Source organism: Etheostoma cragini, chromosome 22 (assembly GCF_013103735.1).
Source record: "Etheostoma cragini isolate CJK2018 chromosome 22, CSU_Ecrag_1.0, whole genome shotgun sequence".
Classification (NCBI taxonomy): domain Eukaryota; kingdom Metazoa; phylum Chordata; class Actinopteri; order Perciformes; family Percidae; genus Etheostoma; species Etheostoma cragini.
In genome coordinates, this window is record NC_048428.1 from 4,514,996 (window position 1) to 4,530,513 (window position 15,518).

Consider the following 15,518-nt stretch of genomic DNA (forward strand, 5'->3'; position numbering starts at 1 on the left):
GATAATAACTACCTAAAATAATAAACATAGTTGGAGAAACTGTATTTGGACAGTACTTTGAGTTTTTAGTGTCACTTTCATGAATGGTGTGGGAATTATGACCTGCAGCCACTATAGCCAGTCACCAGGGGGGGCTCACTTTGACTGATCTGTCATGTTTGCTTGCATCAAGGCCAGCTAGAGACTATCCCTGCCCACCCCCAACAAGGCAAGGTACTGTCGGCCGTGGTCACTCTGCGAAATGTCTAACGACGTTTTTATCGCCACCAGGACGGCTCTGCCAATGTTCTTGACTAATGCTGATTTCGCAGAGTGACCATGGCCAACAGTACAGTACCTTGTCTGGGCAGGCGGGGGTAGGCTCTAGCTGGCCTTAATGCAAGCGAACATGACAGATCAGTCAAAGTGAGCCCCTCCCGGTGACTGGCTATAGTGGCTACATAAAAGTGACACTAAAAACTCAAAGTACTCTCCAAATACAGTTTCTCCAACTGTATAAATATTTTAGGTAGTTATTATCACGTTTATCCAAGTTCAAGAGTCCATTTCCCTGGATGAGATGATTTTTATTCATTATTTGACACTACAAACATACACTGAACTGCTCTAGCTTTTATTTTGGTATCTCCGGTTACCGGCATTTTAATTTGCATATTAGTTAAATATTTAGTTTCACCCAAAACATTTAGATTTAGATTTAGATTTAACATTTAGATTTAGATTTAACATTTAGATTTAACATTTAGATGTAGATTTAACTTTTAGATTTAGATTTAATTTTTAGATTTAACATTTAGATATAGATTTAATATTCAGATTTAACATTTAGATTTAGATTTAACATTTAGATTTTACATTTAGATTTGGATTTAACATTTAGATTTAACATTTAACATTTAGGTGTAATGTTTAATATTTGGATTTAACTCTTTAAAATATCTCCAAGTTGACAAATATTGTTGTAAATGTGCAAGAAAGTGACCCTCAAAGTTTTCATACCAGTTTTTTAAACATTATTTAAAGCTAAATGTGACAAAATGTTAATGTTATTTTTAGTGTGAGCCGCTTTACAAACCGCACCCCACACCTTGACAGAGAAAGAAAGGATATCCAGTGAGATAAGGTTCTTGTGGTGTACTCACATGACAAGTGTGATCACAAATTGCAATAAAGTATCTGTGAATAATTAATTCTGGAATACCCGGGTTCCAGTTGGGCTCATTTAAGCATGACTGTTAGAATTCTAAATCCATGTCATTACAAAGCTTGCATTAAACAATTCCTCAAGAAGCAGTCAGGAGTGCAGTGTAAATAGAAGAGGGAGAGAGGGAGAGAGGGAGAGAGAGAGAGAGAGAGAGAGAGAGAGAGAGAGAGGCTGACACACAATTTTCAAGGACATTCCTGAACAATTAAGTTGCGGTTTTAGCTATCTAGCCCATTAGTCTTGGGGGTTTGGAAGCAGCCATTGATTTTGGATGTCAGCCACTCTCATTTTATGGAAATTGCACTAAATGGCAGGGAAACAAAAACAAATTGAATTTTCTGTGCTGTTACTTGTAATGTGAAATTAGATATGTGGCCATGTGTGACTGAATAAGCCAGCCACAGAGACTGAAAGAGCAATGGTGCAGTATGGGTAGGCTACACGCCATGTAAATTTTGTTAAGTGCCATTGCTAAAGGGAAGATGTATGTGTAAGGTATAAGTGCAGGTTCACAATTTAATGACATTTTTGGTATTTTAGCGTTGTGGATTTTGATAACAATACAAAGATTTATTTATCAATATGTAAATCACATACATAACACACATTGTGCTGACATTTTTATTTTGTATCTCTAGGATTTGATCATTTTAAAGCAAAATAATTTTAGGTATTCAGTGTCTTCTTCTAGAAAACGCCACGCGTACAATGACACATACACTGATTTTCAGGTGTTTGCGAAACCATGACCGCCAAGCATTCCTTCAGGGGGTGAGACAAGTACAGCAGAAAGCCTAAATTCGTTATTGCAATGCAACGCTGCTTTTTAAGGCTGACTGCAGTGCTTTCACCGTCCAGAGGCGCCTGGATTTTATAGCAGTACAGCGTAAGTTACATGCCAAAGGTGTCTCAATTTTCCTTATTTATCTGGCCGTCCTGGGAGTGACCTACAGAGGGAGAGCGCTACAGCCAAGGACAAGGACATGGTTTGTCGAAATCTGGATATGGAGGATGACGTGACAGCCGCTTTGCAGCAGGACCGATGCTGTCAGAGGACAAGGGGGACCTCTCGTCTCGTCTCCTCTTGCAGACCCCAATGGCTGTGGATTAGCGTATCTGGAATACTGTGTTTTTGACCCATCTAACCTCCCAACATGGAATTTCCGGCTTTAAAACTATTTGCTATCGTTGTCGCTCTTAATACCACTCAATTTTGGGGGGACCTGTAGCTCACCAAGTAGAGTGTGCACCCTATGTAGGCCTTGGCAGCGGCCCGGGTTAGAATCTGTCTCGTGGCCCTTTGCTGCATATTGTCTCTCCTCTCTCTTCCCTTTCCTGTCTTCAAGCTATCCCATTAAATAAAAGCTATGAAATGCTAAAAAAATACTCTTTGAAAAGAAATACTACATCATCTTCACACCATGAAACTGCTGCTCTGCCCGGTAAGCGTTCGGTACACACACTGAGGGGTGCTTACTGCGTTGTATGTGACGCGTTCAGTTACTGACCAAGTGTCCGTATTTTACAAGATTGCAATGAGAACGGGTTGAGATGACTGCAAATGGTGCTTGCTTGCAGCATAGCAGATCATTATTTGATGCCTTCAGTTTGTGCTTGTTTATACAGGTCACTGGATAATTCCTTGTCAACTGCAGATGGTGCTTGCGTATGCAGGGTACTGAATAATTATTGGATGATTGCAGCATATCCTTGTTTACCCAGGGTAGGCACTATGGACTGATTAATGCAGACAATATCCCCACAACTGTCAAGCCCTGTAATCGATTCATTTGCAGGAAAACACTGCAAAGTGTTTCACTCGATTGTGTTTCCAAAGATGTATTGTTACTGTTACTCTACAATTTAAGTCATCTAGCTTGATGCTCAACTTGCTCGCTAGCTAGCTCGCTTAGCTTGGTTCCACAACACAATTTTGTCTTACCTGTTTTATTCAGTTAAGTGTTTTCAGCAGATAAGCAAAAGAACAAGCAAGGTTGGATACACACAGACATCGTAGCTTCAGTGAGACGTCATCCATGCAACATTGAAGTTTGTAGTTTTCTATTTACATATTTTCACAGTCATTATTCACTATTATCTTTTAATTTGACTTTACAATAGCATCCAGGTAATGTTTATAGATGGTTTACGAAGTATTTATTAACTATTTAACAAGGCATTATAGCCATCTGTTGCAACTTTATGATATCAATCCAGACACTGATGTAGATGATTTACAAACCAACTAGTAACCCTTAAAATAGTGTTAGAAATATCTGGTCAATCTATCTATGTAATGTTTATAGATGTTTTAAAAACGTTTTCTTAAAGGCTTACAAACATTTTTTAATCATTACCCGATAACTAATATAGTAAATGAGGGAAATAATGTGTGTTACAATTAACTGTTAAGCTGTTAGTTTACAGCACTACTAATATTTTATTAATTATAATTTAATTGCTTGTTAAGAGTAAAATGAAAGTTTGCTAACAGTTAAATGACAATAAACTAAGGATTAATTACCTATCAATTTACCATCTATTAATGATGGTTATTATAAAATGTTACCAGACATTGTGGCCACGTTTGAGTGTCATGGTTACAGTAAGAATTATGAGCCACCATGTGATGTTATCATTTCTCAAAACAGATGAAAACACTTAACAAACAAACAAGTGTAACAAAATTAAACTACTGCTCGTCCAAATGTCTGTCTGTGTCCATGGTCAACAGCCAGATACATTTGCCTGTCAAGTTATTATTAAGTAGTGATGTTTTGTGAAGCATTTCCTTAAATTTTCTGAGCCCAATAGTGCTCTCTGTTCAACAAAGCTTTTAAATCCAACTGGACTGTTAGTTGGGTGAACAAATACAAATAAGGCTTCATGAAGCATCATTTGGACATCAACACTGACAATCTAACAACTGCTGTTGGACTGTCCCAAGGTGTCCCAGATGCTATGTGACCCCAATGTCCATACTAACTATTGAAGTGCTAAAATAAACTGCATTTATGGAGCCTTATAATTTATTAATAATAAATCAATCATGTAAACATATCTGCACAAGAGAACTAGGACAACGGTGGGTTAAAAATGACATAATCTTTCAAAACATGGATATGAATCATGAAAACAGTCCCATAATATGACTTGTTACTTTTGGGAGATTGTGAATCATGGCACTGTGTGTGGTTGAACTTCTCCCATTTAATTGCAGGATCAACAGCAATCATTTAGTTATTTTATCATCTTTCATAAGATTTCTCTTTTGGATTCATGTTATTTCATGGATTACTCATTCTGTTTTGACGGAAAGTTGATGCCCCAAAGTGATTGAGTTAAGTTTCTTTTGGACCCCATTTCTACCTGGTATTAAAATCACTAAGAGTGATCCAATCAAAAGTGTGTACACATACTGTATGAGTCCCGGGTCACATTAAGGACCGCCTACTCAACAGTGAGCAGAAATACATAGTACTTATAATTATACTGTCAGTGTTTTTTTGTTTTTTTTTGCTTTTGTTTTAATTGACCATTCAGGCTGTTAATCAGGCATTGACAAACAGCAACCTGATCTGGAAGAAATTTAGCTGAATTCAAAAATTAATTAATTCAAAATTCATATTATAAGGTCAATCAGTACAATATGTTCCTGGGTTTACATATTCCATCTGACCTTATGGAACACCCAAGGAGGAACTGAAGGATAAAGCGGGGAGAGGCCTCCTGGCTACCTTGCTTAGCATACTGCCAGTGTGACCCAGATACTTGGTCAAAAATGGGTGGACAGATGGATAGACTTAGAAAGAAAAAAGAAATACCCACAAATGAGTGGGTGACAGTTTTCCATTCTGAGCAACTGCAAGTGGGGCCCTAATTGCTTATCTATATTGAGCCTTCACTAAGACTTTTAACTGAAAATCATGTAAGTTAAATCATCCATAAGATGATCAATGATGAGCAGTGTTGGGCAAGTTACTTCCAAACAGTTATAGATTACTAGTGACTGTTGTTTAAGTAATTAGTTACAGTATATCACTGGTGATCGGGCAAATTTCATTTGACTCTGTAGCTTGTTGCTAAGTCTAACAGTTAGCTTGTTAGCTTGTAGAACGGCAGGAATGTTGTAGCTAGCAGGTGAAGTTTAACTTTCCCTGCTAACTCCTTCACACTCATTATAAGAAATATTGTTTTGATACCTACATTTAGTAAGCCAAAATGCTTTTTGTCGATCACAATTAAATGTAGCTTAGCTATGGTGAAACACGTTTAATTGTGCGCTGTCACTCTCAACGTTTGGCAAGGCAGAATACTATTTTTGATAATTTTTAAACATACACGTTTTGTTCCCCCTCAGGATGTAATTTGTAAATCAAATGTCTGACACAAATTCTTTATGCTCCTTCAACAGGTCAGACATGGCCCCAGACACAGAGGCACGTGAAGGAATCTCCTTCAGTCCAAATCAAAATGTTCAGTATTTCCTTGTGCAGGAGTACTTTGCAAAAAAAAGCTGATTTATTTTACCCATATGCAAAATAAAACCTAAGACATATTTCTAAGATGTTGTTATTCCTTGGCTTAGTGAGATTCCTCAATGATTCACCATTCCTACTGAAAGTTTAGTGTTTTTAATTGATCCAAAAGGTAATTCAGTAATGTACTGTGTAAAGTATTAACATATCTTTTAATAGAAATATTTTAAATAAGCAATATTTTTACATTAAGTAATCAAAGTTTTAAAAGCACAACACACAACAGCTATACGCCCCTCAGAATAAATCCCCTGTATTGTCCATGACGATGTGGAAAGCATCGGTGGCCCTGCTTACCAGCCTGCGCGTTCACGGCATGCACTGCTGTGGGGGAGGAGCTGTGGAGGGAGGGCTGTAGCGCAGCAGAGAGCAAGGACCTGTTAGGTGTGCTTGTTCAAATTTTAAGGCTAAGTCCAAGTTTTCTCAGAACTCCCTACTGCAGCTTAAATATGAAAATACAAAGTAACTAAAGCTATAAAATAGATAAGTAAAATGTCCAAAAGGCAAGTAAGAGAAAATTAAAATACTCAATTAAAAATGCCTTACAGTTGTATTGAAGTTTGGCATCGTTGTAAAATGTTTGTTTCAAGCCCTGGAATAAGAAATTCATGTTGTTCAGTTTAAAACAGTCTACAGGCAATGATCAATTTTAGTGTGATTAAAACTCATTATCTGCATTATTTATAGAACTTGATTTACAGCTGATATGTGAAAAGGTACACAACCTTATGTTCAGTGTTTAGTTATTTGGTTTTACGGGAAAGCGTCACAGGAAGTGCTTTTATTTTGAAGTAGCATACATGGAAGTTGTCTGTTGTATACACTTGCAATGCAAAACATGTCAGTCTGCTCACTTTCTAGTTTGGAAAACGTCAACATATTGAACAGAAAATGTCACAGTAAAAGACTAGCGTTTTTGTTGGTCATTCAAAGCCGTTCCTCTAAAGGCAGAGTTACTCTCCACGGCTGATATAATACAATGATATTATGTGGAGCAAGCCTAAACATTAATTACTGACATGTTTCTCTCTGTCTGCAGCTTGGACACACTGCTGTCCACGCTGTCATAACGTTACATGTTGGGACATAGATGTATCTGTCTCTGCAGTCATCTCAACCATTGAACACAGCAACAGGAAACAACACTCACAGCTTTTTCTTCCTGCGAAGAAATGTTGCGAGGTGTTGGTGAATTCTTAAAAAACCAAAACACCACTAAATGTTGCGTTAAAATGAGTTGTAACTTGCATTACTGAGATGTAAGGGTATCATATTACCAAAATTTTAAAAGCAAAGCGTTATATTAATGCATTACAGTAAATCTATTCTTACAGTAATCTATAATTACAATAAAAAGGAATACCCTACTTTTATTGCATTCTTTTTGTAATGTGTTACTCTCAACATTAATGATGAGTGCAAAAAAAAAGCAGGTTCTAGTTAATTGATTAAAAGTAGAGGTTACACTTTTCTTGAAGGTATCTTTATAAAAGTGAGATGACACTGTCATGAACGTGTCATAAACATAAACAACTCAAAAACGTGTGTCTACCAGTTTTGTCATGACAAGTTATGATTAGGGTTCACGTGTCATGACTGTGTCATGACAGTGTCATGTGTTCATGACAGTGTCATGTCACTCTTATCTAGATACCTTCAATTATTGCCAAGTTACCAAAGTAGAAAATTGCACCACAATAGATGAACATGTAAGTGCAAATAACGGTTCCATGTTGTATTGAGCTGTGAAGTTTTTGTCTTGTCTGTAATAAATTTCTTCTTTGCGCATTTGCCAGAAAGAACATTGTTAGTGAAGTAATTAATAGAAAAGCACAAGAATACAGAGCCAACTCTTAATTTCCCAAATGCATCCATTCAGGTGTGTGCACAGACACAAGCAATCTTGTCAAACATCAACAATTTTGTTTGGAAAAACTCTTCAAAAGTAAGCAACCTTGATATCTGATCCCCTGATGTTACAAGACAAGTCTGTAGTGTGAGCGCAGCAGTATTTGGGCACAAACACTGTGAACAGATGCCATACACATGCTATTGATTGAACTCTGCAGGGCTCCAATAGCTCATTGCCTTCCGAGCCAGACGGAGTTTCCCTGCCTCTCGTTCTCTATTGTCATCAGCTTGCCCAGCTCATCTCGCCCATACGGAAAAACATGCTGAGAATGCAGGAGAATGAACAAGGCTGTGCCATTTCAGAAATCTAAACAGATCATTGCTTTGATGACAGACACAGTGAGATTGGATAGAGAGCAAAGCAGAAGGAAACAGGAGTCAGAATCAAAATAATATCCAGTTATTCTCCTGTCTAAATCCATAAAGGTGGATACTACAACATATCTGGCCACTGTCTTAGTCATCACTGCTGCTTATTCCTTATGTTTCAGCTAAATATACAGTAAAGGCCAAAGTTTGGTCACACCTTCTTCAGTTTCCTTTATTTTCATAACTATTTACATTGTAGATTCTCACTGAAGGCATCAAAGCTATAAATGAACACTTATGGAATTATCTACTTAACAAAAATGTGTGAAATAACTGAAAACATGTCTTATGTTATACTATTCTAGCTCTGATTACTGCTTTGCACACATTGTCTTGATGAGCTTCAAGAGGTAGTCACCTGAAATGGTTTCCCAACAGTCTTGAAGGAGTTCCCAGAGATACTTAGCACTTGATGGCCCTTTTGCCTTCACTTTGGGTCCAGCTCACCCAAACCATCTCAATTGGGTTCAGGTCCGGTGACTGTGGAGGCACAGCACTCTGTCACTCTCCTTCTTGGTCATATAGCCCTTACACAGCTTGGAGTTGTGTTTGGGGTCATTGTCCTGTTGAAAAATAAATGATGGTCCAACTAAACACAATCGGATGGGATAGGATGCTGTGGTAGCCATGCTGGTTCGGTGTGCCTTAAATTTGGAATAAATCCTCAACAGTGTCACCAGCAAAGCACCACCACATCATCACACCTCCTCCTCCATGCTTAAGGGTGGGAACCAGGCATGTGGAATCCATCCGGTAACTTTTCCTGCATCGCACAAAGACACGGCTGTTGGAACCAAAGATCTCTGTTTCTTGGACCAAACAAATCTCTTCTGCTTTTTGCCTCTCCTTAGCAATGGTTTCTTAGCTGCTATTTTACCATAAAGGCCTGATTCGCGCAGTCTCCTCTTAACCCATTTGTGCTGGATGCTTTGCGCCGACACATTACATCTATCGCCGGTTACTGCGTTGCGCAACTCTGATCCTCCTGCCGGCTGCTGCGTGGCGCAAAGGATCATCCAGCACTTAATCATCATCTACCACATCCTCCCTCCCAAACTCCTCACTATCTTCCAACACAATGTCACTGCCCTCGCTGTCAAAATCTTCCTCTGTCGTAGCAATTTTCTCGCTCGTCTCTCAAAAATTCGTAAACAAACTCACATGGATGTCTGGTTGATTGACATGATTTTCAGCAAACTACAGTATATTTTGGTGGTCACATGGCTTTAAATAGCCAACAAGACCCGCCTCATGTGTATTTGAACCAATGACGTGTCATGAAAAGACTGACAAATAAAAAATGCCGCCCCACGCAGCAGCCAGCAGGAGGTTCAGAGTTGTGCAACGCAGTAACCAGCTGTGGATGTAATTTGTTGGCGCGAAGCATCCGGCACAAATGGGTTAACAGTTGTTCTAGATATGTGTCTGCTGCTAGAACTCTGTGTGGTATCCATATGGTCTCTAATCTGAGCTGCTGTTAACTTGCATTTTAAGAGGCTGGTGACTCGGATGAACTTATCCTCAGCAGCAGAGGTGAAGACTTCTGCACAACACAACTGATGGTCCCAACTCCATTAATAAGGCAAGAAATTCCACTAATTAACCCTGACAAGGCACACCTGTGAAGTGAAAACCATTTCAGGCGACTACCTCATGAAGCTCATTGAGAGAACACCAAGGGTTTGCAGCGCTATCAAAAAAGCAAAGGGTGGCTACTTTGAAGAAACTAGAGTATTAGATTAGATTAGATTCAACTTTATTGTCATTACACATGTACAGGTACAATGCAACAAAATGCAGTTTAGAGAGAACCTCCGGGCCGCAGCTATTTAAAGCGCCGCCACACGCACTCTGAAAAGGATTTAAGCAGATAGCAAGATAGAATACAGGACATAACAACAATGCACAAGGCTACACACGGTACATGAAGGAATTTTTTGTGGTGACTCGGGAGGATGGGAAAAACAAACGAAAAGAGACCGAGGCAGTCAGACGGAAGCAGGTGGGGATAGGGGAGGGCATGTATGGTGTGGAATGAGAGTTGTGTGTGTGTGTGTGTGTAATATGAAGCCTCAGACTGTCCAAGTTGTTAGAAAGTTCAATTCGTTCGGCCTTGCATGAGGAGATAAGACAATGCACAGGAGTAGATAGCAGTCCAGCTTCAGTCTGTTTACCCGGTAAAGGGGGGGTTGATTCGGTGAAAATTGACCAAATCAATGTCCGTCAATCAATTCCACTTGTACACAATATAAGACATGTTTTCAGTTATTTCACACTTTTTTGTTGACTACATAATTCCACATGTGTTCATTCATAGTATTAATGCCTTCAGTGAGAATCTACTATGTAAATAGTCATGAAAATAAAGAAAATGCATTGAATGGGCCATTTCTGTATGTCTGCACAATGTTCTGCGTGTTAGTAAGGGCAGAGAATTCAAGAAAAAGTAAAGGTTGGAAGTGCAAGGTGTTCATGCAACCACGAGAAAGGATGGCCCTGACGTGACGCTGAATCTGGCAAGAGCTCTTACAATACACTGCAACTCAAACACTTTGGGACAAGATATCATTTGTAAGATGGGAAATTGCTGCCCCCGCAACCTGATACCGGATAAGTGAATGAAGATGGATGGATGGAAATGTAGGTGTTACCACTGTAATTACTATATTTTGAACAATGACCTCAACAACACTAAGCTGCAATGAATATAATAATATTAGCATCTCATGCTCCTTTTAAATCAGAAAAATACAGGTAAGAGCATACATTATGACATAAAAATGAGATTTGCTAAGCCATATCCAAACCGAATCAAGAGAAAATCGGATTAAGTAATAAAGTGTATACTTAGTGGCTATGATCAATACTTGTATGTAAAATGTGTCAAACGTAGTAATAAACCCACATAGCAGCAGTTCCTGTCAGATAGCTACATAGCTTTATGATGACTTTTTGGCTCACAACTTCTGTCTGTCATTTTGTTGTTTTCCGCCAGTGTAATGAAAAAAAAAAGTCATAATAATCCAAAAACCTCTTAACCCTTCTAATGTGTTTGAAAGCTTTACACATTATGTCAAATTCAAAACAAAATTTAACTCAGCCCAAAATACTCATAAAACTGATTATTAACCAATATTGTTTTTAACCCCATAGTCAACTCATCATTTAAATGTAAACTCCCTTTTAAATGTGTTTTTTTTGGTACCATGGACCTTTAATCTTAAAGTGTACCACTTGTTTTAACCTTGAAAAATGTTTAAAACCTTGCCCACGAGCCTAAACAGCACCTCTGATTCATAGTTTAATCATTTAACAACCATAAAACATAGAAACTTATCAAAAGTAGCGGCCAAAAGCTAACAAGTTAGCGGTTACGGAGGTCTCTTCCGAGTCTCTCTAGCCTCTACAGGCGATTTTCTATCTAGCCTGGAACTTCCAGCCTTTTTCGGGGTCGTTGACCATTAAATCCAAACCGTTGCAGACTAGATTTATCCACTTTATGTCCATAATTTCTCGCGCTTTCGCTCAATTATGCCGCTAGCTCTTGCTGCTCCGTGTCTGCTCTCTGTTTACGAAAGTACAGCCATCAGCATGCCCATATATGGGAGACTACGTCAGCCAAAGAGTATGGAGTGTGGACAACATCACCCACCTGTATGGAGGGTGAATAGTGCCCCCGCCCGGTCAAAGTAGTCTAGTATGCGATCAAAGATGCTATAGTACACAAGATAGATATCTACAGAGGAAAATGGCCACACTGGTTTAAGATTTTGCAAATATTTGGGCCTTTTTTGAAGAAATATAATTAAAATGTGCTTTATATGAGTTATAATGTTTATTATGTTTATTTTTGCATATAGGAGGACTGTTTTAGACACACAAATGCTTGTGTAGCATTGCTGTGGGTGTAATATCCATAAATATTGTTGTGGTTTGGGGTTTTTGTTTGAGGTTATTTTCCCGATTGGCCTTCCCTGTGTTTTTGTCTCGGTTTTCTCCCCAGTCTGGTATTGTTGATCCTGTCTTATATTTCCCTGTCTGTTTGTTCTGTTTCCTGTTCTTTATAGTCAGCTTCCTGTCTTGTCTTGTCTAGCTTTACGTTTGCCTGTCTGATTGTCCAGCCCTGCCCTAATGGGATTCACCTGACGTCTCAACTGTTCCCCATTACCTCGTTACCTCTTGTACTTAACCTCTGTGTTTCCCCTGTCTTGTGCCAGATTGTTTTGTCCTGTGCTTCATGACGTCTAGTTGCCAGTTTACCTGTCTGCCGTCCTGTCTGCCGTCCTGTCTGCCTACCCAGCCCTTGTGTCTCCGTTGGTGTGCCAGCAGATTCCCCGTGAGTGTCCCCTGGTTTCCCTGTTTGGAGTTTTGATCTTCCCACGTGTCTTTTTGTGATATTCTGTTGGACCTCCCCCGTTCTTCTTCTGTGTGTGGACAATAAATCCCTTGTTGTGGTTCTACTACTCTGCGTTCGGGTCCTCTCTCTGTCCCAAAACAGAACGATCTGGCCTAAATATGGACCCAGCGGAGTATTGGTTTCAGACGCTCCTCCACCCACCCGACCCGTTGGCGGACGTCATGTCCGCCGCGTTTTGACGCATGCACGAGTTGGACTCCACAGAGACTTGGCACCTCATGTTGGTGCGGTGGGAACAGGTGGACGCGGAGTTCGGTCCCCTCCCGGGGCCCTCTGAGACCGATTCCCGGGGAGTCGTAACCGACCGGTCCTCCCCGGAAACCGCAGCGGATTTCCAGCCAACGACTGCCGCTGCCGAGCCCCAGCCAACAACTGCCGCCGCCGCCGAGCCCCAGCCGACCGTCAACCCAGACCCAGACCAGCCGACCAGACCACCCGACCCTGACCAGAGGCCCAGCACTTCTGTCCCCCGGCTGGTGCTCGGTGGCCCTGCCCTCCGGCCGACGTTTAACATTTTTGGCCCTCGGTCGGCGGTTGGCGCCCCCGACCCCCAGCCGGTGTCTGGGCCTCCGCCCTCCCTGGGCATTGGCTCCCGGGGTCCCCCTGGTCCCGGTTCCAGGGGTCCCCCGGGACTCAGTCCCCTGGCTTCATCTGGTCCTTGCCGTAGTCCCAGGCCCTCAGGAACCCCAGTTCCTCATGTCCTAGCCCCCCTTAGCCCTAGTCTCCCTAGTCTTGTGTCCGTCCCTGTCTCTGTGTTTGTCCCCCGTCACTGTGTCTGTTTCTGTCCCTGTCTCCGCACCGGTTCGTGTCTCTGTCCCAGTGCTTGTTCCTGTGCCTGCGTCTGTCCCCGTGCTTGTCTCAGTTCCTGTGTTTGTCTCTGTCCCAGTCTTTGACCCTGTCCCGGTCACTGTCTCTGTCCCTGTCACCATTCCTGTCCCCATCTTTGTCTGTTCCTGCGTCCACCCCATCCAAATTTGTTCCTACACCTGATCTGCCTGTAGTCTCGCCGTCTCCGTCCATCCTACCCAAAATTGTCCCTGAACCCGACCCGCCTGTCTCCATGCGGTCTGTCCCACCTGTTTTTTCCAAGTCTGGCCTCACCCCTCTTGAATTTCCTAGTGTGTCCCCCTGTGGGCTTCCCAGTGTCCCTAGTGCGCCCCCCTGTGGGCTTTCCAGTTTTCCTAGTGTGCCCCCCCTTGGGCTTCCCAATGTCCCTAGTGCGCCCCCCTGTGGGCTTTCCAAGATTCCCAGTGCGCCCCCTCTTGGGCTTCTTCGCGTCCCTCTTGCGCCCTCTAGTGGGGTTTTGTAGTATACCCGCTCTTGAGTCCCCCAGTGCGCCTTGTCCTGGGCACCCCCGTACATCCTCTTGCGCCTCCTAATTCCCTTCCCTTTGTCCTTCTTCGGTCCCTGTGTTTGTGAGACTCCCATACTCTCTGTGTCTCGGTATCTCTCTCAATTTTTCTGTAGTTGTGTGTGTTTCTCTCTTCTGTCCCTGTGTCAGTGTCTCCCCTGTTTTGTCTCTTTGTCTCGTCCCTCTCCTTGGTCTAGTCATCCCTCGTTCTATCTCCTGTCTTGTTGCCTTTGCTTGTTTCACTGCCGCTGTCTATGTGTCTCTCGCTTTGTCCCTGCCTCTCCATGTGTCTGTCTGACTCTCCGTGTTCCTCTCACCCACTCTGTGTCGCTTTGTCTCCTCGTTTGTCTCCCCCATTGCCTCTTGCTCTCAATGTCTTTGTCTCTCTCTCTGTCCCTACTCCTAGTCCCTTCTCTGCTTTCTGTCCTCAGTCTGTCTCGCTCTCTTTTTGTCTGTATGGGTTTTTGCGTCTCGCCTTCTCCCTTTTATGTCTCTCCGCCCTACTTGTCCTGTCTCTGTGTGTCCCCCTCGCTCTGTCCCGCTCCCTTCTTATCTCTTTCCGTGTTTCGCTCCCTGACCCTGTCTCACTGCGCTTGCCACTCTCCGACTCTCCACGTTCCTCTCACTCTGTCTGTGTCGCTCTGTCTCTCCCACGCAATCCTTCTCTCTCTCGTCTGTCTTGCTCCCCTTCTATCCCACCATTTGGATCTCTTTGCCTCCCTCTCTGTTTGTCCAGTCTCTCAGTTTGTGTCCCTCTCGCTCTTTCCCTTTCGCTTCGTTTTCTGTTTTGTTTGTGTGGGTGTCTCTCTTTACCTATGTCCGTCCTGCCCTGGGGTTTTTGTTTGAGGTTATTTTCCCGTTTGGCCTTCCCCGTGTTTTTGTCTCGGTTTTCTCCCCAGTCTGGTATTGTTGATCCTGTCTTATATTTCCCTGTCTGTTTGTTCTGCTTCCTGTTCTTGAAAGTCAGCTTCCTGTCTTGTCTTGTCTAGCTTTACGTTTGCCTGTCTGATTGTCCAGCCCCGCCCTAATGTGATTCACCTGACGTTTCACCGGTTCCCCATTACCTCGTTACCTCTTGTACTTAACCTCTGTGTTTCCCTTGTCTTGTGCCAGATCGTTTTGTCCTGTGCTTCATGACGTCTAGTTGCCGTTTAATTTAATAAATTGCATTTTTCTATCCAATCGCTGTCTCTGCAATCTTCTTCGGACAGTAAAAACAACTGTAAACATAAATGACCAAATATGACTCATTTAAACTTATTATAAATCAGTCTGTTATTATATTCTCATTAAAGTGTGCATCTAGGTCTTTGAAATAAGTTTGCTGACAAACAGATGATGTTGATGTCTTAGTCAAAACAAACAGGTGGTTGCAGACCGCGCCTCTGCTCCCACCACGCGCATCACACACTGTGCATAGGGCACCAAAATAGCCTAACGAAAAATCATTAGTTGTAATAATTATTATGCTGATATTCTTTCAGTATAGCAATATTATGCACTTTTTAGGCATGTCACAAAACAGGCAGAACAATAGATATATTTAATTGCTCAAGAAAATAACAATGGAGCCCCCCACCTCCAAACACACATTGAACTTCGAGAAAGAATAATAGAAGCACTTTTCCGGTTATGGCTAGGCGTAACTGCGCAGCCTCCAACTGAACTTGAAGATGTAGATGTTACGTGGGCTGAAAAGTGGAGTATGAAAGTTATATAGTCTATTAA

The 15,518-nt window shown here is 41.7% G+C and overlaps 2 long non-coding RNA genes across 2 annotated transcripts in view; both read right to left on the reverse strand.

Moving 5' to 3' along the window:
- Window positions 1–3,287, reverse strand: part of LOC117938102 — an 11,211-nt gene extending 7,924 nt beyond the window's left edge. The window contains exon 1 of the long non-coding RNA XR_004655330.1: window positions 3,211–3,287. This is a non-coding gene — a long non-coding RNA (uncharacterized LOC117938102). The remainder of the gene's footprint in view (window positions 1–3,210) is intronic.
- A 7,816-nt stretch (window positions 3,288–11,103) lies between these two features.
- LOC117938184 overlaps window positions 11,104–15,518 on the reverse strand; it is a 7,850-nt gene continuing 3,435 nt past the window's right edge. The window contains exons 2-3 of the long non-coding RNA XR_004655342.1: window positions 12,900–12,901; window positions 11,104–11,117 (exon numbers count right to left, since the gene is read on the reverse strand). This is a non-coding gene — a long non-coding RNA (uncharacterized LOC117938184). The remainder of the gene's footprint in view (window positions 11,118–12,899; window positions 12,902–15,518) is intronic.